The sequence below is a fragment of the Dermacentor andersoni genome, chromosome 1 (genome assembly GCF_023375885.2).
Source record: "Dermacentor andersoni chromosome 1, qqDerAnde1_hic_scaffold, whole genome shotgun sequence".
NCBI classification, from domain to species: domain Eukaryota; kingdom Metazoa; phylum Arthropoda; class Arachnida; order Ixodida; family Ixodidae; genus Dermacentor; species Dermacentor andersoni.
Genome location: NC_092814.1, coordinates 42,521,819 through 42,544,826, shown reverse-complemented (window position 1 = coordinate 42,544,826; position 23,008 = coordinate 42,521,819). Strand labels below are relative to the sequence as shown.

The 23,008-nt window shown below is 48.5% G+C and overlaps 1 long non-coding RNA gene and 1 pseudogene across 1 annotated transcript; both read right to left on the bottom strand.

The window, feature by feature from the left end:
- Nucleotides 1-9,640: 9,640 nt before the first annotated feature.
- Nucleotides 9,641-16,448, bottom strand: LOC126545919 (uncharacterized; annotated as a pseudogene).
- Nucleotides 11,107-13,542, bottom strand: LOC140215210 (uncharacterized). The gene is made up of 2 exons (XR_011892149.1): nucleotides 13,357-13,542; nucleotides 11,107-11,327 (listed from the first exon to the last, which is right to left on the bottom strand). It is a non-coding gene; the product is annotated as an uncharacterized lncRNA (long non-coding RNA).
- Nucleotides 16,449-23,008: the final 6,560 nt, after the last annotated feature.

Below are 23,008 nucleotides of genomic sequence, written 5' to 3'. Positions count from 1 at the left end.
CAGTCATCTGGAACTGAGCCTGTATCAAGCGACTGTTGAAAAATGAGGGAAAGAATAAGACTGCAAACATGTTTAGTATTCTTTAAGACTTTGGAATTAATTCCATCGATACCGCAGGAAGATGAAAATTTTAGCGACTCGATAATATTAGCAATACCATGTGCGTTGAAGGTGATGCTGTCCATTGGTGGATGCGGCAAAGGCGCAGGATCAGTGAAATCACGAGTTGTTTCATTAGTAAAAACTGAAGAGAATGCATGGTTCAAGACATGGGGTACGTCGGATACGCCTACTGGTGAGCCAGTGCTGTCAATGAAAGAAATAGTAGTATCAACATCAGAGATTATTGTTTTCCAGAAACGCTTAGGGTTGCTTTGTAGCATTTCAGGGAGGGTAGTGGAAAAAAACCGGAGCTTAGTTTGGGTAGCGAGATCGGAATATTGCTTGGCAGTGGTGTGGTATTTGTTCCAGGCACATTTGGTGTTAGATAACTTGGCAGAACGGAAAAGGCGCTTTTTCTTATTATTTAAACGCTTTAGTGTAACATTACACCACGGAGAACGTTTTCGCTCTGTTATGCTGATGGTAGGGATGTAAAGTCGAATCAAACCCAGCATTTATGACTTGAAGAGAGACCAGTTCGACTCGGCAGAATGTAAGTGGTAGGTAGAAGCAAAATGGTTATGGAAAACAAGAAGGTCACGATTCATGCTAATGTAGTCTCCTTTGTCGTACAGCGTACTTTTTGGATTTAGGACTTTTGGTAACGCTAGTAGAAAAGGTAGTGTGAAGTACAACGTGGTCACTAAGGCCCGTAATGTACGAAGGAGCACATAATTCGTCAGAGTGAGTGGTCAAAATAAGGTCAAGCATGTTTGATGTATGGTCAGTCGTGCGGGTGGGCTCAGAAACAATTTGAGACAGGCCGATAGTTAAGCATGTGTTTAGGAATTCACTAGATGCCTGACTTTTTGTTAGAGTGCGGGACATATCATTCCAATCTATGGACGGAAAGTTGAAATCGCCGAAAAGCAAAATGGGGGTGCGTGGGTAAGATGAGATTAGCGAATCGAGCGTGTCATGAAAGAGCGTTATGAAGGAACTGTCCGTATCAGGCGGTCGATAGCATATACCGATGAGTACGCGAGGGGATGAAGCATGACAGCACACCCAAATCATTTCCAACGAGGTTACTACGTTAACAACTGAACAATTTAGAAGGCGCTTGGAAGCGATAAGAACACCACCGCCACGGCAGCCGTCAGGTCTGTCTTTTCGGAATATATCGAAGTCAGGAAGTTCGGGCAGGATTTCGGAATCTAAGATTGATGAATTTAGCCATGTTTCAGTCAGCAGAACGACGTTACTGGATGATGAACTGATAAGACTACATAAGGAATCACGCTTGGGTATTATACTGCGAATGTTAGTGTAAAAAAGGGAGAGATGATCGTTTTTGGACCGTACGTTACTGCTGGGGGGAATTGGTGGCTGCCATGATTTACGTTCGAGCACTTTCTCAGCGGTGTGATCAAAGATGTACGTTTTACCATTAGAGATTAGCTTGTTGTGACGGAGCTTGTAGGGGATGTGGTTAGTTTTCACAAATTCAATGAGGCGTTTACGGGCGAGTCGGGCGTTAGGGGAGAAGTCTTCGCTGATTGCGTAATCAGTCGATTTAAGCTTATAAGCTGATGATAAAACGCGTTCTTTGTCCTTGAACTGCAGAAATTTAACTATGATTGGGCGGTGCTTTTCTCTTTTGAATGTGCCTAGACGATGCGCTCGCTCGATGTTATTGCTTTCGATGGTTATATTCAGGTTCTCCTGGCAGTGATCAATTATTAGTTTTTCAGAATCACTCCAGCTTTCGTTTTCCGCATCTTTGAGCCCATAGAACACCAAATTGCTTCGGCGAGACATGTTTTCAAGGTCATCAATTCGGGCAGTCAAAGTAGATACTTGAGCTGAGCAATTGGCGGTAATGCTTTGTATACTGTCAATTTGAGATCTTACTTTTGAAATAGACTGGAAATCTGTCTCAATCTTCGCAAGCCTAGTGTTTAGGTGCGCAAATGCTTTCTCATGCTCCTCAAGGGTGGACTTGATAGATCCTAGCTGCTCAAGGATTGTTGACTGCCCGGATTGTAAAACTGTAAGCGCGGCAAGTATATCATTGGAATTGTCAGCAGCAGAGGAGGGGGAAGACCAGGATTAGTTTCCACATCCCCGGCCAGCAATAGCAGTTTCAACAACATGTGGGAACACTCGTAAAACATAGCTATAGATCGCCGTGGGCCCGGCAGCACAAACAGACAACGGTTACTGGAGCGCTTGGTGTAAAGGCTGTGATAATTCATTACCTGCGTAACGAAGAAGCGAAGGCAGTTAGGGCGATCTATTTCTGTAGCGCCGCCGAGCCCACTAAGCGCTACGATGGTTTGGTCGGGCCTTATGTAGCCGAATCCAGGGGAGGGCACGGCGATTGTCGCAGATAGCGATGACGGTGTCAGGGGTTATGAAGATAATGCAGCGGAAGCAAAGTATCCAAGCAAAGTATGAGGTCGATTGATGTACTGGTGTTGATTGTTTTGTACTAAGCGAAAACATCGTGCGCTCTCGCTGTTGAGACAGCTGTGATAGCTTCAGCATTTACCGCCCGCAATATGTTGCTTGTTCGATCTGCCTTAGTCGATGTGAGGAATGTGAAATTATTCTTGTACGTCGAATAATCGCTATGTTATAGTAAATTAACCTGAGTAGTATGAAGAGATAAATAAAAATTTGTTGTCCTATTACAGTCTGCAATGCGTGGATAATTACTTTGCAAGTTTGCCATCTTATGTTATTAGTGTAATTAAAATAACCTGTTGTTCCTCTTAATAACTTGTTACCTTTCCAGTGGCTTTGAATTCTACTCCCCAAGGCTCCAAGAACCAGCACTCAACCCTGCTGCCACCAGCCATTGCTCATCCATTCCCTTGTACGAAATAAATTTGATCTTGAAGCTCGTGCATCTTGAATATTTTTCCACTTGCAGATTTGCTGCTAAGAAGCAGCTGTTAAGGTTGTGGTATGAATCGTAAAAATAAGCTTTGGATAAAATGTGCGCATGTAAACATTTGAAATGCGTTTAAATCTACGTGTCTTTACCGCATATATCGAAAACGTGCAGTGGCTGTGAACGACGGTTAGTGATGAATGACGGTCACGGTTAACGGTCACTGATATAACGGGAGGCACGATAGTTCTCTTGGCGACGATCATTATTCCTCTGGATTCGGCAGCCAAAATGTGCTCACGTAATTGTCCACCACTCGTGTGTGAAGTTTTCTTAAACACCCTTTAAAACATTTCTCCGCGAGAAAACTTCATATGCATGCTGAAAAACACTGCACCACTTTTGGTTGCAAGGTAATGCACGTTTGCACGAGAACGTTTGAGTTGTTCGTTTGAGCTGTTCATATGTACGTTCGCGCGTGTGTTTATATATGTGCGTGCATATATGTACATACAAACTGAAGATTGCGGGAGGGGGGGGGGGTGGCACCCATCCGGCTACGCCAATCGTTCTAGCGTAGCCTGCATTAAAAGTGTCATCTTGCTCAGCGCTTGCGAACAATTGCCGCATGTAGCTGGCGACCAGGAGACAAAAAAGAAAGTGGAACACCACTGTTACGATCGGCCTGCAGGGGTACGGACCTGCTAACCTTTCCCGGCCCGCTGCAGTGTTTTCGATCGTCCCGCGGGGGTGGCGATCTTCGGAGAACTGGCGACGCCAACAAAGTTAACCGATCATGCACCTCCTCCGGAGAACTGAAGACCACAGCAAAGTTAATCAGTCATGCGCCTCCTTCGGAAAGTCGACAGCGCCAGCAAGTCTAGCCACGTTCAGCGTACCGAGTATTGTTACTTGATTCGCTGTCACCTTCACGGTCTACTTGGAGCAAGAGGACTCCTGGAAAATGGGGTCTTGTGGTGCGTTTTCGCGGGCCCCAGAATTCGTCACAGTCTGCTGTTTTTCGCGGCGGCTACCTGAGAAGTCAGCTCTGGAATCATGAGGCGCCCGCTTGGGTCAAGAGTGACAACCTATGTGTACGAGGACCCGCTCAACTCGGTGGCCTTTGGGAATCCAAAGTGCGTATGTGAGTGTGTGAGCCCTCCCCCTCAAAGGCTGGTCGACTACGCCTCCAACGACTGTGGACGGTCCGATTGGACGAAGGTTGGACAGTAGTTTTCGCTCACCAAGGGATCTAGGGAGGACAGAGGGTTTTCAAGCAGCAGTTTGTAGGCTCCTAGTCGTGCTCGTGTGCTTCGTACTTCGTCTTTCGAGCTCCGTTTGGGAGTCATGCTAGACTGTTGAAATGTATCTCCTGTCGTAATGTAAATACTGTAAATAAATCCCGTACTCCTAGTTCTCGATGAGAGCAAGTTCCTCCCTACAACCACATCCCAAGCGTGGGTGAGTTGGACGACGGCATGGGCCAGCTACCACATATTTCATGCCCGGCTCCAACCCGTAGAACTGGTAGCCAGCGGTGGGAAGCTCCTCCCTTCAGCTACGTCTAAAACCTTACAACTGGATGGCAGCAGTGAGATCGACCTACAACTCGTAGACAGCAAGGAGATCCCAAGGACTTTGGCACATGGTGACCGACCGGTATCCCGATCAAGTTGTAGGCGACTTGGGATTGACCACCTCTTACAACTGACTGGATAAGGCGGAGAAGGGCTTGTGGTATGGTGCTGCTTGAGTGGGTAAGCGTTTGGTTTTGGCTGTAAGATTTACCAGGCTTCAATTTCTCTGTGTTTGTAGATTTGAATCGCTGGGGATCTTTTACTTGTATTCGGATTTGCGTGGGTATGGCAGCAAGTATTGGGTGACAGCAGAGACAAAGCTTAAAGTAGTGACCATGGCCTTATTGTGTTTGACGAGAGCTGACCTATTGTGGTTGTGTGAAGAGGTCGAAGTAGACGTAGAGGAGGACTTGACGGAAGCAGAAATTCGTAAGACCATTCTCCAAAGTGACAATGATTTGTAACTCATCGAACATCTAGGTAAACGAATTCTAGGCAAAAAGAGGGAACAGGAAGCAATTAGGCAAGAACAGGAAGAAGCTACGCAGAAACTGAAAAAAAATTTGCAGGAAGAAGGCCTAACAGAACTAACGAGGCAGTACGTTGAACAAATAGATTCAAGGTTTGGAGCAGTCAATCGAACGAAGTCAACAGCGGCTTGAGAAATCTGTAGGCTGGGCGCAGCGAAATTGGGGGAAAGTCGATGGCAGATTTTGGTCGAAAGCCGAGAGAAGCAGTAGTAGCTGCGAGATTGGCCGCACGTTCATAGGTGGACTCAAAGTGCTAGCATGCTAACGATGCCTTAGCGGCAACAGAGGCCGTTAAAGGCCGTAGTGAGAGCGACGAGGTGCTGTGCTAACAGAGCACTGTAGAGACAGCTAGGCCAGCTGTGAATGAATTGGCAGAGTCACCGCGCGTGTGCGTCGCTTGTAATGTTAACGAGGTCGTTAACGAAATACAGAGTACTGCGGACCCGACAGATGCGAGCACCCATGTCGAGTCAGATCTGCGTGCCGAAGGGAAGTGCCAGCTGGACGATGCATTTGAGGGCAGTACGCAGGAGTGCGAGCTGCGTAGCTCAAGGGAAGACAACCGCATTGTTTAGGGATCGGTGCAACTGTCCGCCAGTCTAGGTAGCCAAGAGAGGGATGATTTAGTTATCATTCGGACTGTGCGCGTGAGACAGCGATCGAGGCCGACGAGTTGTTTGCCGATGCACAGCGCGAGCTGGGCAATGCAGTAGAGGGCAGTTCGCAAGAGTGCGAGTTGCATAGCTCTAGTAAAGACTGCTGCATTGTTCCAGAGTTGGTTGAGCTGTCAGACTGTGCAGGTGAGACAGCGATCGAGACCGACGTGTTGTGTGCGGATGTAAAGCGTGAGCGGGCAAGAAAGTTGATTTATATGAAAATCACTCAGACTGTGCGGGTAGGAGAGCCATCCGGGCCGACGAGATGTGTACTGGCCAGCACGAGGCGCGAGAGAGCGGCATGAGAGGGAGTTTGAGGAAAAAGCGCCCTATAAAGAAGCAGCATGAGAGGGAGTTTGAGGAAAAAGCGCCCTAGAAAGAAGCACGGTAAAGACCGAAAGACAGTGAATAATGTAGCGCAGCCAAATTCGGCGACAGACGCAAAAAGGCAGGGCGCGAGGAAAAGAAAGGTGCGGTCGTCGTTGATGACGTTGGCGCATCAAGCCAACACCTCCTACAGGGTGTCGATCAAGCACGTTCGCACAGAAACATATTCTGCGCGAACGCGGACAAAGGGCACGAGGCAGTTATGTTCCTCGTCGTTCTTTCCTGGGTGCAGCATGTAGTGAGAAGGAGCGCAAGGTGGCAAGACGAGACGAGGTGGTAGGGAGTCGTGACGCGGTCAGTCGAGTTGATGGTTAAAGCCTGGCGCCAGGGAGCAATTTGGCAAGACACTGCAACGTCTTGAATGAGCTGATAGGGTGTCGGTCCTTTTGTTTTCCTGGGGAGCCAGAATAGCTTTCAAACAGCGACCACCTCGAGTACGGCTCAAAAGCGTGAATCCATCGTAAACGTTTGGAACGGGAGACCAAGAGAGCGTAGAAGTAAAACGTGTTGTATTGTTTTATTTTTGAGCATTTGAAGATTTTCGCGATTTGAGACTAGTTTCTTTTAATATGTAAGGTATGAGCTCTGTCTATATTTTCGTTAGAGAAGCTCAGAGATTTGAAAGATGCGCATTATGTAAACCTTTAATTTCGCGAGGAGTTAATTAATGTGTAGGTTGGCTTTTTTTTTGTGAGTAAACAAGCGCCAAGGTTATCGGTGAGATGCCTATGGTAACGCGTGTGTGCATTAATTAACTTTCTTTATTTTTAGAAGTGTTTTCAAAATTTCTAAGGTTAAGCACGTAGGTTTTCAATAAGTGCATAATTTGCACTGAGAAGCGTTCTTATTTCCATTAGCGCGTGTCCTGTGCGGACGGAAGGAAACAGAACGTTTATGACCGGGTCGCTCGGTGTGTTGAGGACGGCCGCGTTCTGACTTCTCTAGTAGGCGTGCGTAGAACTAGTTATTAGAAGACGCAATTTTTTTAAGGGTTCTGCGGAGTGCTTAAGTTACGCAAGTTTAGTTGTTCGTTTAAGGTACGTGTCCTGTATGGACTAGAGGAAGAAACGTGAGTTGGCATTATGAAACGTTTGCGTACGACGCAAATAAGCGTTCTGAATAGAGACCACAAAGCTAGCGCGATTGTGATTACGTACCTGTGGAGTTTACCATACTGTTCAGTGGCACCAGTACGTGCGATAAGTACGCCACTGCGATAGGGTAGGAACAGGCTGTTCGTGAAGTTAGGAATCGCTTAAGTTATGTTCGGTTGTTTTCCTTAATTGTTTATCTTTCTCTCGTTTCGTAACGACAATATCACTCTTGCCTTGTCGGCATTCAGGGAGATATAGAAAGCTGTTTAGAAAGGTGGTTGGAACTGCCTTATCAAAATTGGGGGAAAAAACAGGGCTCATTTTGACCTAGTAATAACCTGGCGAGTCAGGGGTGAAGAGCCTGCGCTTGCACGTGGTGCAGCGCTATGTTGTTTCGTTTGTTTTACGTACGTTCTCCAGGGCCCGGGATCCCGATATTCAGCACACGAGGCTCGTCATCAGTACCCTACATGTTCTATCAGCGTTCCTCATGGCCAGCGAATTGAGTTCACCGGCCATTCCGAACTTCCGGGGCGAGGAGGAGCTGTTAGATACGGACCCTTTTCCTGGCATCACTCGAGTTCACCAGACCACATCCAATCGCCGTCGCACCCAATTAAGGTGCGCAGAAGCGCGTCTAACATGTTCCCGGACCTGTCAGACAAGTTGTCGACCCCCACCTCGTGCGCCGTACGTGGAGCTATTGTCCACTGCTTGACTCTTCCCAAAAAATGCAACGGGAGCCTGGCACGGTTCCAGGTAACCTGTGTCTCGAGCGAAGTTGTTTTGCAGCTCTGTAAGGTCGCTCTAAAGCAACCCGTCTCCCCCCGCTCAGCGCTTGGAAACCCGGAGGCAACGCCTTGGCAAGTCGCCCCTCGGACAATGGAGCCTTCGGAGCGACACCCCTGAGCCGATTGTGATGGCACTTGCAGGCTAGGAGGCAACACCGGTGGCAATTAAGTCATCCCTTCCTACAGTGGAGCCCTTGGAGCAACCCCCTGAGCCGAATGTGACGGCACTTGCACGGGCGCCTACCATTGGAGGAAAACGACGACACCTGAGCAGGCTCGACTATTCGCCGAAAATGATGTGACCCCGAGACACCGAAGGGGTTAAAAGCGAGAGACATCGAGCAGAGAGAAGCATTCCTTCATTCATTCATCTCTTTCGGGCTTCTTGCCACGGGCCGCAGCGCCCGACTTGCTGCCGGCCATCAATGACTTTATTACTGTTAATTTCTTTGTATTCTTAATGTAAATAATGTAAATAAACCTCCAGTTTTCATCTAAAAATCCTCCTCAACGTCGGCCAACTCCCACACTCAACGGGAAGATCCAATTGTAACTGGGGGACAGCAGTGGCATTGTCCTCCAGATCCAATAGAGCCTTCGGTTTAGTTCTGCGTAAATCTCTGCTTTGTGCAGCGCGACGGCCAGGTCTGGTTAAACTCAGGGGAACGTTAACGCTCGCTTTGGCGGCACAAAATTTTTGGGTCAAAATTTGGGGTCCCCAGTTGAGCGGTTTACGTTGAAATTTTGACAGGAAGCCTGGTGGATTAACAGCTGATTCCGGACGTTTGCACGCTGAGTGGTATTGTGTTGACGGGATCGACACTTCCGTTCCGGTTGTTGTGAGATGATTTACGGCATTCCAAGGGCGCTGTTGTTGCAGAGAGCAAAGCCATATTCTTGCTCGCCAGCCATTCTCTTCCTGCCCAGAGGTTATCAGCACTGGCCAGTCGAGATTTTCCGGTCCATGGAGGAGCTGTTGCGATCGGCCTGCAGGGGTACTTACCTGCGAACCTTCCCCGGCCCGCTGCAGTGTTTTCGATCATCCTGCGGGGGTGGCGATCTTCGGAGAACTGGCGACGCCTGTAAAGTTAACCGACCATGTACATCCTCCGGTGAACTGCAGACCACAGCAAAGTTAATCAACCATGCGCCTCCTTCGGAGAGTCGACAGCGCCAGTAAGTCTAGCCACGTTCAGCGGACCGAGTATTGTTACTTGATTCGCTGTCGCCTTCACGGTCTACTTGGAGCAAGAGGACTCCTGGAAAATGGGGTTTTGTGGTGCGTTTTCGCGGGCCCCAGAATTCGTCAGTCTGCTGACTTTCGCGGCGGCTACCTGAGAAGTCAGCTCTGGAATCATGAGGCGCCCGCTTGGGTCAAGAGTGACAACGCATGTGTACGAGGACCCGCTCAACTCGGTGGCTTTTGGGAATATAAAGTGCGTATGTGAGTGTGTGAGCCCTCCCCCTCAAAGGCGGGTCGACTACGCCTCCAACGACTGTGGACGGTCCGATTGGACGAAGGTTGGACATTGGATTGGATTGGAGCCTACTTTATTCGTGCCTGCAGTTAGGCGCTCGCGCGCCCCGACGAGGGCCTACGTCATCTACGAAGTCGCTGTTACTCGGCGCGGGTCTCCGCTCGCCGTTGCCGGCTCGCTGGGTTTCTGCCTGTCGAGCGCCCCGAGGACCTGCTGGACGGCCCAGAGCTGTTCGTCTCGGTCGTAGCTCTTCGCGGCTGCCTCGAGCCGCGGTGGGAGCGTTCTTGATTTTGCCTCTTCTGGATTTTTAACGCAATTCCACAAGGTGTGCGTGTAATCTGTCGTCTCCCTCCGGCAGACTCTGCACTTATCGGTCGGATATGTCTCGGGGTACATGAGATGTATCAGTCTCGGGCTCGGTAGCGATCCGGTCTGGAGCTGTCTCAGCAGTACCGCCTCTGCTCGACTGAGCCTCGGGTGCGGTGCGGGAGAGTCCTGTGCGCCAGGCGGTATAGGCCTTCGTGATTTCATTGTTATACGTCATGCGGTCCTTCCCACGAAACACGCAAGCAGCTATTTGATGTCTAAAAGATGTCTTGAACGGCTAATTCAAGAGCCTAGTAGCTGTCTTGATCAAGACATTTTGTAGCCATGGACGTCTAGAAGTACTTCAGTAAGCCCTGCTAACGTTACGCTAAAAGTTGGCTAATGGACAGCTTGGCAAGAACAACTGAAGACTTTTATTAGACATTCCCTCAAATTTTTGCGGCAGCTGTTACAGTAGCAAGACGTTTGCCCACAGTTACAATTTATTTTAAACGAGGCATGGACATCAGAAAAAAAGTTTATGTTGTCGGATAGAGTGATGCACAGGTAGTTTTTCCAGATGTGAACCATGGGAATGGTGTAGTACAGTCTCATTGGTCAATTAGTGCTTTTTAATTAGACCAATCAATTGAATGCCGCCTGTCAGAATTATTTTGCAAATAAAACAAGATCTGTATTGTATGCTGATATTCCGATGTTCACCCATTGACCTAAACAAGAACATCTCTGCGTGAAACACGTCATTGACAAAACTTCGCCCTGCTGGGTCTCCACCAAATTGAAATAGCTTCTAGCAAAGAAAAATTTTGTCAGTGATGCTGCAGTTCAGGCAAAAATTACATCCTGGTTTCAGCTACAGGGGGCACAATAGCCTTACACCAGTATACGAAACAGAACACTGTGCTGCAATGAGTTAAAAAATAATGGATAGTACACATCTGGAAAAACACTCTGCGAACCACTCTAACTAGCAATATAAATATATTTTTTCTGATGTCCATGCTTCATTTAAAAGTAAATTGTAACTTACTTTGTGGGTGCCTCTTGTAAGTAACACCACATGTTTGCACAGCATCACGCAGAAATAATGGCCCGTTCTTCGGCATACCATCCATTAGTGAATTCCTTGTACATTGCATGTTACCAGAACTGAAAGATAAATCATAATATGCTGTTATTTTTTTTCATAAACTGTATGATGAGCTTTTCATGCATAAAAGATGATCGCACGCGAAAATGCAGCAAGACATCAACTTCACACCATGTCACATACTCATACTTTATTACCTAATAAATTAGAAAAGATGCAGAAAGTGTAATCAACAAGAGTGACAAATAGCAGCAAAGGTGATCATGGATAAATCTTGAAGATGATTGCCGCCGCTGCCAGAGTAGGCCAGCCTTCGTAGGAGAGCACTTGCTGCCCACAAAAGCTTGCTGTCACAGGCCACGCGTGACAGTTCTTGTAGACATAGGCAAGCAATACCTGCACAGAAGAGGGGAAAAAAGGTGAGGGAGGAAATGGGAATATTGAAATTGGAACTCCAATTAGTAATATGTGCTAAGTAAGAAGTTTGGCTCACAATAAAAATAAATTTAAGCACTCCTTTCTCTTAAATTACAGGTATCTTAAGGTATGTATGCGATGATGTTTAAAATGACTAGTATATTTCCTATCATAAGAAGCCAACAAACACTGACACCAAGGACAACATAGGGGAAATTACTTGTGCTTAATAAATGAAATAAAGAAACGATAAATTAATGAAAACTAAAGTGGATGAAAAAACACCTTGTCGCAGGTGGTAACCGAACCCACAAACTTCGCATTTCGCGTGCTATGCTCTACCAATTGAGCTACAGCGGCGTCGTTTTCCCATCCACTTTCTCTGGTATTTATGTGTTCTAGTAGACCCCTGGGAATGTCAGCCAGCGCCACAACTCGGAGACCTTGTTCCTGGCATATAGTCATTAAGTTGCATAGCAGAGTCAGCCTTTAAATTATTTTACGCTGTTTTGTGGCTAAAAAGCCACTCATCAACCTGTCACACAATTCTGAGAAGCTTCCTGCAAAATATAATCAGTTTAAAACAGTAATTCACTCTGCAGGTAAATGAGATACTAACTTAATTAAAAGTTAAATAGCGTTTTAAATTGTTGAACTAAAAGCAAGTTTGGCATTTTGCGCTGACTAGCTGTTGCCTTTCTTTCAAACTTAAACCTGACACAGTACACAGTAAGCAGGTAGCGTGCAAAGGAGGACTGGTGATAAAGTATTGTTCCAAAGCAACACTCCTAGCTGGATCAATCACTTTTGTTGATATATTTTCATGTGACCCTAATTGGATTAGGGCAATACCTCACACAAATGATGCTACACCTTGGATGATGCATCATACAAAATTGAAAGTATCTCATGATGTGATCAAACGATAACATTGCCCACTGTCTTGGAAGTATTAACATGCTGTTTGCGCAAGAAAGTGTAAAGTTATTCATATAGGTAGCAAATTCATCAGTGCATCTATAGCCTCAGGTAATTCTGAGAATCTATGTTGACTCGCAATTGAGAAGCCACTGCACACAAAAAGGTGTATTCAAGTAATGGTCCATGCTGAATAATTTCCCACCTAGTGAAAAGGCAAATGTGGCAGGCTAATGGGCTAGGGCAAATAGATTGCTAAATTCTGATAACACCTCCAATGATATTATTGAAATAGGTGATAAAAAATAGCACAGGTAAAATTGCAGTTATGAAAAAATTTTAAAAGCACCTCAGCAAACTGCTGGAACCCTCAGCATCATGCCTGTTCTACATGCACATATGTTGCAGCGCAATCTACATCTCAGACGCAGGCGCCTCCACACATCACTTTGTGATCTCCTCACAATAAGGTTAAAAACAGTCTGGCACAAGCTACCTGATGTGATTCATTTTGCAAGCGCCAGCCAAGTGCTGATGGTGGTAGAGCGAAATTGAAGTTTGTCCTTCTATGGAAGCCTCGGCCCATGTTTTATCAATTCTAGCGGCAAAGCACACCTTTTACAGCACACATAAATCTTAAATTAGACTGCTTGCTGATGCTGTACAGTAAATTCCCGTAAAGAAACTAAATCACACAGAAAACATTTAGAATACCAATCTAATCAAATACTGGCTTGAATACATTTGTGCATTAGGGAAGCAAGGTGTAATGTACACTGCTGTAGCAAATTTTTACTTATGTATGGTATACTTGTATGACACAGCAGACTTAATTTTTGAGTTCTTACATAGCAATGACTACCTACAGGTACATTTTGTAAGGCTTAGGGAAACTAATTATTACTAGAACTGCGTATGTACACTGGCACTGAGAAATTGGTTATAATAGTGGCAGCTTATAATGAACCAATGCAAAAAAAATGCCCGTTTGTGAGACACCAACTAGCTATTTTAACACGAAGCGCTACCTGGCCTTAACCCATATAAAAAGCACTGGGAGGACCAGAGAGGGTACAGTACATAGGCTTACACTGATCATGATGAGGTCCCGTCATCCAGCTAGCGCCAAGGTACAAGAAGGATGTCCAGCCGTCTATAGAGTGAAAGGAACAAAATAAGATAGCATCAAGTCAGTTGAAAGGCAGATTTGCAATTACAAATAAGGTGACCCAGTCACAGTGATTCATTAATACATGCCAAGCTGTCGTGTTTTCACTCCCAGATGAAGCACCCACTAGGTTAAAGGTTTTGCTGCTTATTTAGAACATAAGTGAAATTTGTACATCAGCAGACGATTTAATTTGGAATTGTATAGATGAAGTAAACATTGCAGTTATATTTTTGTTTTGCTATAAAGTGGGAACGGTACAAACTGCATAGTCACTGACACACACGCGCGCACACGCAAGAACAAAAGGACACAAAATAGGGCGAGTTCAGTCTGGTTCAGCATTACAGCCAGCGCGTCGTCTTCGAATGCACTCCTTTCGGTTGGTTCGTGCTACGTTAACCACAAAGACTAACAAGCAGGGCAAAGTTCTGACTGGTGTTGCGAAAGTCGTGGAGCGCGGTAGTGCTGAACGGCTGAACACAAGAACCCTCGTATAAAAGTAATGACGAAAACTCGCAGGGCAGAAGAGCCCATATATCAAGAATTGTCGCGGGTAACACCTAAAAATATTCACATTGTTGACGAAAAACGAAGTGCAATGTATTTCACTTACCGGAAAAAGTGTTGTCCGAACGTGCGACGTATACAAAGGCGCACCGAGACACGAAGGCGGCGAACGCAGCACGCCATTGTGGTAGTAAGCCGTCGGCGAAAACACGCAATACAGCCGATGTCACGAAGCGCTGATGCAAAACACACGGCAAGCAGAATCAGCACAGCTAAATGACTCCAATTAATATCCAGTATAAATGTACAGAACGGCTTTGAATGACGCACAAGTGGCATAACTACAGAGGCTAGAAGGTAGCATAACGAACCCACGACCGAGACATTGGGGGCGGCAGTGGCCGTTTTTTCAAACTTCCTGCCTCCCAGTGTTTCCAGCACAGAATCAGATGTTCGACAATTTCGCTCCTGCTGCTATCAGTATACCTGCTGCGCGAGCATAGAATGGCTTCCTGGCGTCGTGTGCGCGCCCCGTATGGAAAACAATAACACGCCCTTGATTGTTGAAGTTCTGATGTGAAATTATTTAATATCAAAGCCAATTAACTTATGTTGCTTCCAACGAGTTCGATTTGTCTGTGGCGTCTTTTATTCGCTAACGCCGACGGCCGACGGTAACCGCACTTTTAACACGTCGTTTGGCATTTTATGCACTTTTAGACAAAAAGATCTAGAAAAGTTCTTGAGTTAGACATTCTGAATGTGTTTACCAAAACACACTCTAGTGACACCAGTAGTGGGTTTTGCCGCAGATAGAATATATACTAGCATATTCCAAGTGCGGAGGTTATGTTTAGAAGAAATTCTATCTTCAGTCTTGTCATAGACCAAGACGTCTATAGCCGTTTGTAGCCGTTTCAAGAAGTTTTTAAGAGGTTCTGTGTTTCGTGGGTTGGTTCCGAACCACGTCGGACGGCCTGTCGCCGGGGCGCGGTTGGTTAGCGCTCGCGATTGTGGTTCTCATTGCGTTCCGACGCGTCGCCCGCGTGCGTCGGGAACCACTTGAGTCGTACTCTTCTGTCTTGTAGTTTGACCGCTGGCAGTACGCGCTCAGCCTCCCTGCAGATTTGGCCTTTGGCGAAGTTTCACACCGCCTGTCTCGAGTCACTTAGCACCGTGTGGCAGTCTGCGTCGGCGATGGCCAGGGCGATGGCTACCTCCTCCGCTTGTTCCCCTTCGGCGCTTCTCACGCTCGCTGCTGTCCTCGTGGCGCCGGTTGACGCCTCTATGACGACCGCTGCGAAGGCGTTCCGTTGGTATTCGGCCGCGTCCACGTACCGCGCGTGTTCGTAGTTGGCATGCTGGTCGATGAGAGCCTTGGCCCTCGCCGCTCTTCTTCCCTTGTTGAACTCGGGATTCATGTTCTTCGGTATGGAGTCGATTCTGGTCTGGCGTCGGACCTCTTCGGGGACGGGGAGCTTCATCTCCAGCTCGTTCGAGCATCCTATTCCCAGATCGTCCAGTATCTTCCTCCCGGCTTTGGTCATGGACAGCTACTCCAGTTGAGAGGTGAGTGGCGCTTCGGCTAGCGTATTGTGTATCCCGAGTCGTAACAAGCGGGTCGTGCTCGTGGACTCGAACTGGCCCAGCGCCGTCTTGTACGCTCTTCTGATGAGCACGTTGATTTTGTTACGTTCGTGTTGCAGCCATCTGTGGTAGGCTGCAACGTACGCGACGTGGCTGATGACGAAGGACTGGATGAGCCTAATAAGGCTCTCCTCTCTCGTGCCAGCCTTCCGGGAAGTGACTAGTTTAAGGAGTTGAATCGCGTTGGCTGCTTTTGCCGTGAGAAGGGTGATGGTTTCGCCGTTTCTTCCGTGCTTTTCGATGACCATGCCTAGGATCCTAATTTTGCCGACCTCGGGGATTACGTTGCCGGATTTGGTCACGATTCTGATTTTTTTCGTTTTCGCGTTGTCTGGTCCTGCGCAGCTGCTGTTTTTGGTAGGTGGGAGTATGAGAATCTCCGATTTGCTCGGCGAACACCTCATTTCGATGCGTTCCAGCTGATCTTCTATTGCATCGACGGCGGCTTGCAGCGCGCCCTCGATGTGGGCGTCGCTGCCACCGGTCACCCACAGCGTCATATCGTTCGCATAGATGGTGTGCCTGACGTCTTCGATGTCTGCGAGCTTTTCGGCCACTTCGATCATTACCAGGTTGAACAGCATCGGCGAAATGACTGATCCCTGCGGTGTGCCGGTGCTCCCGAGCTTTTTTTCTTGCGTCTGTAGGTCGCCTGCTCGTAGCTCGGCGGTCCTGTCCGTGAGGAAGTCCTTGATGTGGTTGTAGGATCTTTCACCCATGTTGAGCGTGGAGACTTGGAACAGAATCGCCGTGTGTTTCACCTTATCGAAGGCGCTCTGCAGGTCGAGCCCTAGGATCACTTTGTTGTCGCGGGCGCTGCCGCCATCGTCGATGATTTCGTATTTGAGCTGCAGCATCGTGTCCTGCGTGCTGATGTGCTGTCTGAAGCCGATCAAAGTGGCCGGGTACAGCCCTTCTCGTTCCAGGTAGTCTTGCCACCTGTTGAGCAGGACGTGCTCCAGCACCTTGCCCACGCAGGACGTGAGCGAGATGGGCCGGAGGTTATCCGTGTCCGGCGGCTTCCCCGGCTTGGGGATCAGGATGGTCTTGGCTGTCTTCCACAGCTTTGGCAGCGCGCCCGCTCTCCAGCACTTGTTGAAGTATTTGGCGAGGTTTTCAATCGAGCCGTCGTCGAAGTTGAGGTCGTGCAGGGCCGCGCGTACCTCCTCGACGTCGATGTCACAATCGAGCTTCGCGTTAGGTAGGCCGCTGTACGGCGCGTGTTGTTTGGTGGGTGTAGTCGGCAGGTATTTGTCGTTAATGCGCCTGGTGACTTCGTCGGCGCCGTGTACTGAGACCGCCCGATGTATGAGCCTGGCGAGTCTGTCCCTTTGGTGCGACTTGGTCTTGGTTTCGTCGAGCAGGTGCCGCAGCAGGTTCCACGTCTTCCCGCTGTGCATCTGCCCGTTTGCCGCGTTGCAGATCTCGTTCCACTGTTGCGTGCAGAGCGCGCGGCAGTGATCCTCGATCGCTCGGTTTAGCTCCGCCACCTTCTTTCTGAGTCTGCGGTTAAGCCGCTGTTTCTTCCAGCGATTGATTATCGACTGCTTAGCTTCGATGAGATGCGCAAGCCGGCTGTCTACATTATCGATCTCCGCGCCCGTTTCAATTTCTTTGGTCGCGTCGCGTACGCTCTTGGTGATTTCGGCCGTCCACGAGTCGATGTCTTCGATCTCGTCGTCGCTGTAGCTCTTCTGGCGTCTCGAACTGAAGCATCCCAGTCTATCCACCTGTGTGTTTTGATGCTGGTGTCGTTATGTTCCGGTATGCCGATTTCCACAATGGTGTGGTCGCTGCCGAGGTTGGCCCCCTGTTTCTCCAGGTGATCGCGCCCCGGATGTCGTTCTTGACGAACGTGAGGTCCGGAGTGGTGTCCCGGGACACGGAGTTTTCGATTCTCGTCGGATGTGTCGGGTCTGTGATGAGGGTGAACTCGAGTTCCGTGCAGTCTTGGTACAGGTCGTGGCCCTTTGCTGTGTACTTGTTGTAGCCCCAGGCAGGGTTCATCGCGTTGAAGTCTCCGCACGCGATCAGCGTGTTGCGGCCCGCTGCGGTGCTGGCTCTGTGCAGTAATGTCTTGAATCTCTGTTTTCTCTGCGATGGGTTGCTGTAGACGTTGAGCAGGAATATGCTTCTTTTTCTCTTCTTGCCCGGGATGATTTCGGTGAGTGTGTGCTCGATCTTGATATTGCTTTGCAGCTCGTGTTTGACGAACGTGAGTCCCTTCCTGACCAGGGTGCACAGGCCTCTCCCGTCGGACGGTCCCTTGTGCACTCTGTAGCCGGGGAGGGACGGTGCTGCGGTTAGTGTTTCTTGTAATAGTATAACGTCCGGCTTCGCGAGGCATGTGCGATGTGCTGTTGGATGACTGCCTTCTTCCTTCCGAAGACGCGTGACAGTTCCATTTTTCCCTCACCTAGGGATCTAGGGAAGACAGTGGGTTTTAAGCAGCAGTTTGACGGCTGCTAGTCGTGTTCGTGTGCTTCGTGCTTCGTCTTTTGGGCTCCGTTTGGGAGTCATGCTAGACTGTTGAAATGTATCTCCTGTCGTAATGTAAATACTGTAAATAAATCCCGTACTCCTAGTTCTCGATGCGAGCAAGTTCCTCCCTACAACCACATCCCAAGCGTGGATGAGTTGGACGACGGCATGGGCCAGCTACCACATATTTCATGCCCGACTCCAACCCGTAGAACTGGTAGCCAGCGGTGGGAAGCTCATCCCTTCAGCTACGTCTAAAACCTTACACCGCACGGCATCTGCCTCCTGCGCTCGCGAGGAGTTGCTTCACTGCAAAGCTGGAACACGACCTATGCACAACTCTGCTGCACTAACTGGATAGAGCCGCATCAGGGTCGCGCCATTGGAAACTGCTGGCGATTCTGCTCGGCGGGGTCGTTCGTACGCTACTGTTTGCGATCAGACCGCCCAAATGGTGTTTATAATTGGATATTACGTGTATTTATGCCTTAGGAATAGATGCCTTTCTTTCTCTTCTTTATTTCATTTTATTGATTTTTAATGCTGCTCGGTGACTGTGCGTGCATTGCGGTCGCAGTGTCGGCTTTCATGCTACTATGTTATTGTACGGTTCCCTTTGGCGAACAAATATTTTTCCTGTTCTTCAAGCAGTATGTATCCCTCGTGCGTTCACATATCATTCATGTTTCCGTATTCCTCGCATAACAGAACGCGGAGTAATTGGCACGCGTATTTTTTTTTAATTGCGGACGGCACTCGGGAGCTGAAAACAATTCTAGGTAGCGATTATATAGGCTAATCTTTGGCCCGTAAGCCGTGTGAAATTTTATGTCCAGTCCATGCTTAACAACAACAACAAAACTCAGTGCCCTTCCACTCTGTGAAGGATGACCAGTTAAGCTGTGTATGTGGGCCCCTTAATGGCGAACTGCACCTCCGCCGCGGGTCGGCCAGGTATTGTACTATATTCGGGATCGGCCCACGTATGGGGAATTCTTAACGCCTGCGTCACCTCCGCCGCGGGTAAGCCTGGCATTGTACTATCTTCCGGATTTTTTCTGCACACTGACGCGATAGTGGGGAAAGCAGCCCTTAACACCTTAAGTGGATATGGCGTTGCGCTGCTAAACTGGCGCTCACGGGTTCAAACCAGGTCGCGGAATTCGATTCGTAATTCTGTAAAGGTACATCTTAAAGAACCCCAGGTAGTGAGAACTGAACAGGGTGCCTCATAAGCATATCACCAGACGTAAAACGCTAGAATTTGTTCAATTAAAAAAGAACAAGAAGAAAAAAAGAAGGTAGCTGCGTCCTTCGACTTTTTTTCTAGGGGTGTAAACGAAAGAAATTATTCTCGAGTCTGATTTCTGAGAAAAACATGTTACGCTTATCTTATATTTCATACCTTCAATGTAATGCCGTTCCCGACCGTACTTCCGCTCAACTATATAAGCAGCTTCTGCAATATAAACGGCTGTTTCCAGTTATCCGGCACTGCACTATGATAAGAACAATACTGAAGCATTTAAAGGAACGGCATGCCTCACCTACACGTAAACATACTTGTAGACCGGCCGTGTTCGATGAAGAAGTTATGTGTGGTGCTACATTGGGCACCCAGTTTTAATGGGTCACAGTCTTGCAGACATGGTGCGACTGTAAAAAAAAAAGAAAAAAAAAGAAAAGTTTTCCTTGCCTGAATCAAGTTTGCAGGTTTACAGGCTGTCCCAAAACCGTTTATATTGAATGACAGCTAGGAACTTGTTCATCGGAACCGATTAGCACCAGTGCGTTCTCTCAGGAACTGGTGCGCCTCGACGCAACCAGGCTGATGATGATGATGATGACCCTTAGATTTATCTAGAAGTACATTTGTCATTTGCATCTCTTCGCGCCGCACAGTTAATGAACCTAGTTTATTTCACTATAATATTGTTATCTTTGATCATTGTCCCTGACCAATATTCCACCAACAAGAAACGCGCGTCAAATGACATGATATCAATAATGTTTTCTTACGTAGCTTCATATTGCAAATAGGCGCCCTCGGGGCAAAAATTACGTGTTACATTTAGAAAACAATGTTAAAAACAGGAGTTCACCTGGCTAAAACTACAATTGGTACCGGCCGACAACACTCGTGGGCACACCAATGCAAGTAAAACCATAAAAAAATTTACTACACTGACTTTTTGAAAGAAAAACTTGGCGTTCGCCAGCATTCGCGCAACGAACGCGCGCTCGCTAGCAGACGATGCACTAGACAACGACAGCAAAATTGAAGACATCGCGTTGTATAATACATGCCTGAAATATATGTATACGTGGCAGAAATGTGATAACCAAAATTTGCAGTGGAAACGAAGCACTATTATAAGAGCGTACGCGCGCAACCGGTCTCAGGGCCCGCAGCGAAATTACGTTGAATATGCCGCGAAGCGCGTCTCCACCTCTATCTAGTTCGCTCGCAGCGCCCTCGCAAAATTTTTCCACGCGCAGCTCCTCAGCGAGCTCTATGTCAGCGAGAGAGCACCTCAGTCTAGGTCAAGGCATTGGTCTAGTACACTCTAGTGTGGAGGAAGTCATGTGGTATTTCTCCATGTCATGGAGGAAGGAAACTCAGGAGAGGCCACGGAGGAAGGAAACTAGGAGAGGCCCTACCCCCTCCGCGCGCTAGGAGAAAAGTGTGGCGGAAATGACGTATAGGTTCTCATTTCTTTTGCTGCTTTTTTATTTTTTTTGCTGCACGGCCACGCCTTTTGGGCCACAATGGCGGCGTTGTTCTGATTTTTTGAGCGCGCACACGTGTTGCTCTGGTAGGTTTCGTGCCGTGGCAAAGGCGCTGTGTGGGCGGGTTTGCGTTAGTCACCGTGTCTTGTTGCGCTGTGTTACCTGCACCGTGCTCTGCCGGATGTTGCGCGAGCGCGCGCGCTCCGCGTGCGAAACCACGCGCAGCGCGGCGTGGTTTCGCGAAAGATGTAAACAAGAGAGGAGGGTGGCACAAAAGGCGGAGCATCGCCATGAGCAACGCCAACTTCCGGCTTCACTTTTGCTTCACAAAGAGTGACGTCAGGGCCTCTCCTTATGTTGAATTCCAATGGTAGATCGCGAGCGCTCGGCCGGATCACGAACGGAGCGCGTCGCTCCGACTGAGATCGCTCTCATCTGCTCGCACCATATCTGCGAATGGAACGCGTGCGCTCCCGCGGGAGCACTTAGTACAGGAAAATCATGTGAGAGGGCGCTAGAATAGAGAGAGGAACAAGCGCTTGGAAGCGCAACCCACCACCCCATTTCACTGTGCGTGTCAGAAGAATCATCACTCGACTTGGAAATTGTACTGTGCGAGTCGGAGCTGTCTTGGAGCGCGAACAAAATCGCACGGCGCGAAGCGTCGTCCACGTTTCCAGTGTCCGCGACCGGAAACAGGCGACCGTGACAGGAAGCAGAGGCGGGTGAAGGAAATACGTCACGAGGATTTCCGGTCAAATCTGCCGATTTCGGCGGAGCAAATATTTTTGCTCCACGGAGCAATCCGGGATCAGCGGCTGGTCCCAATCTGCCATTGGAACACACAGCTCACGCTCCCATTCTGCCATTGGAACAGGATTGCTCCATACAGAGCAGAAAAACTTGATCTGGATCTGCCATTGGAATTCAACATTAGTTTCCTTCCTCCGTGGGAGAGGCCCTGATGTCACTCTTTGTGAAGCCAATTGGTGAAGCTGAAGTGAAGCCAGAAGTTGGCGTTGCTCATGGCATTGCTCCGCCTATCGGGCCAGCTCTCCTCTCTTGTTTAGATTTCTCCCGAAACCACGCCGCGTTGTTCGCAGCCGTGCTGCTCGGATGCGCGCGCTCCGCAGCAATACTAAACAATAGTTAGCAGGTTAGCAGGATTCCGCCTAAGAGGGCAAAATTTCCCGCGGATATTCCTTCGTCCGTTGCCATTGCCGTGGCGCGGTACATTGCGTGCAGCGTTGTATGCGCGTTCATTTCACCAACTTGAGTTCCTCCTGTCTCACCTGACCCCAGCAACATCCGGTAGAGCACGGTCCAGATAACGCGGCGCAACAAAACACGAAGACCAACGCAAACCTGCCCGCACAGCGCCTTTGCCACGGTACGAAAGCTACGGAGCAAGACGTGTGAGTGCACAGAACCGAAACAAAGCCGCCATTGTGGCCCGAAAGGCGTGGCCGCTACAGCAAAGAAATAAAAAATGAGCAAGAAAGAGGAGAACCTACAACGTCACTTCCTCCACATTTTTCTCCTAGCACGCGGAGGGGGTAGGGCCTCTCCTCAGTTTCCTTCCTCCATGGCACAGGACAATAACAAAACCGCCATTGTGGCCCGAAAAGCGTGGCCGGTACAGCAAAGAAATAAAAAAAACAGCAAAAAAAGGAGAACCTACTATGTCATTTCCTCCACACTTTCCTCCTAGCGCGCGGAGGGGATAGGGCCTCTCCTCAGTTTCCTTCCTCCATGCTCCATGTATTTCTCGCTGTAGCGGCCATTTTGTCGGGGCACAATGGCGGTTTTGTTGTGGTGGTCACAGTACGGTTATAGTGCCTATAATTCTAGGCACTATAGTACGGTGTACTGCATACCATAGAGTTTCCTACAAAAAGTAATTTTTGTAGGAAACTCTATGCTGCATACAGAGGGGGAATCCTTTCTCTATGGAGGGGATATCTGGGGGTATGGCCGGTAGGGCTTCACCTCAGTTTTTTCTTTCCTCCATGGTCTGAGGCAGTCCTGGACAGTTCGGGAATGTTCGGGTCCGGGACCGTTGTCCGGGACGACAAATCAAAGAGGCCATGCAATATGCCATGCAACCCTCAAAAACGCGGTCTCCGAAATCTGCTTTCTTCTTCTTAGGGGGGGGGGGGGGGGGGGGGGCAGAGGCAACCGTCGCTGAAGGGCGGATTGGGACTCC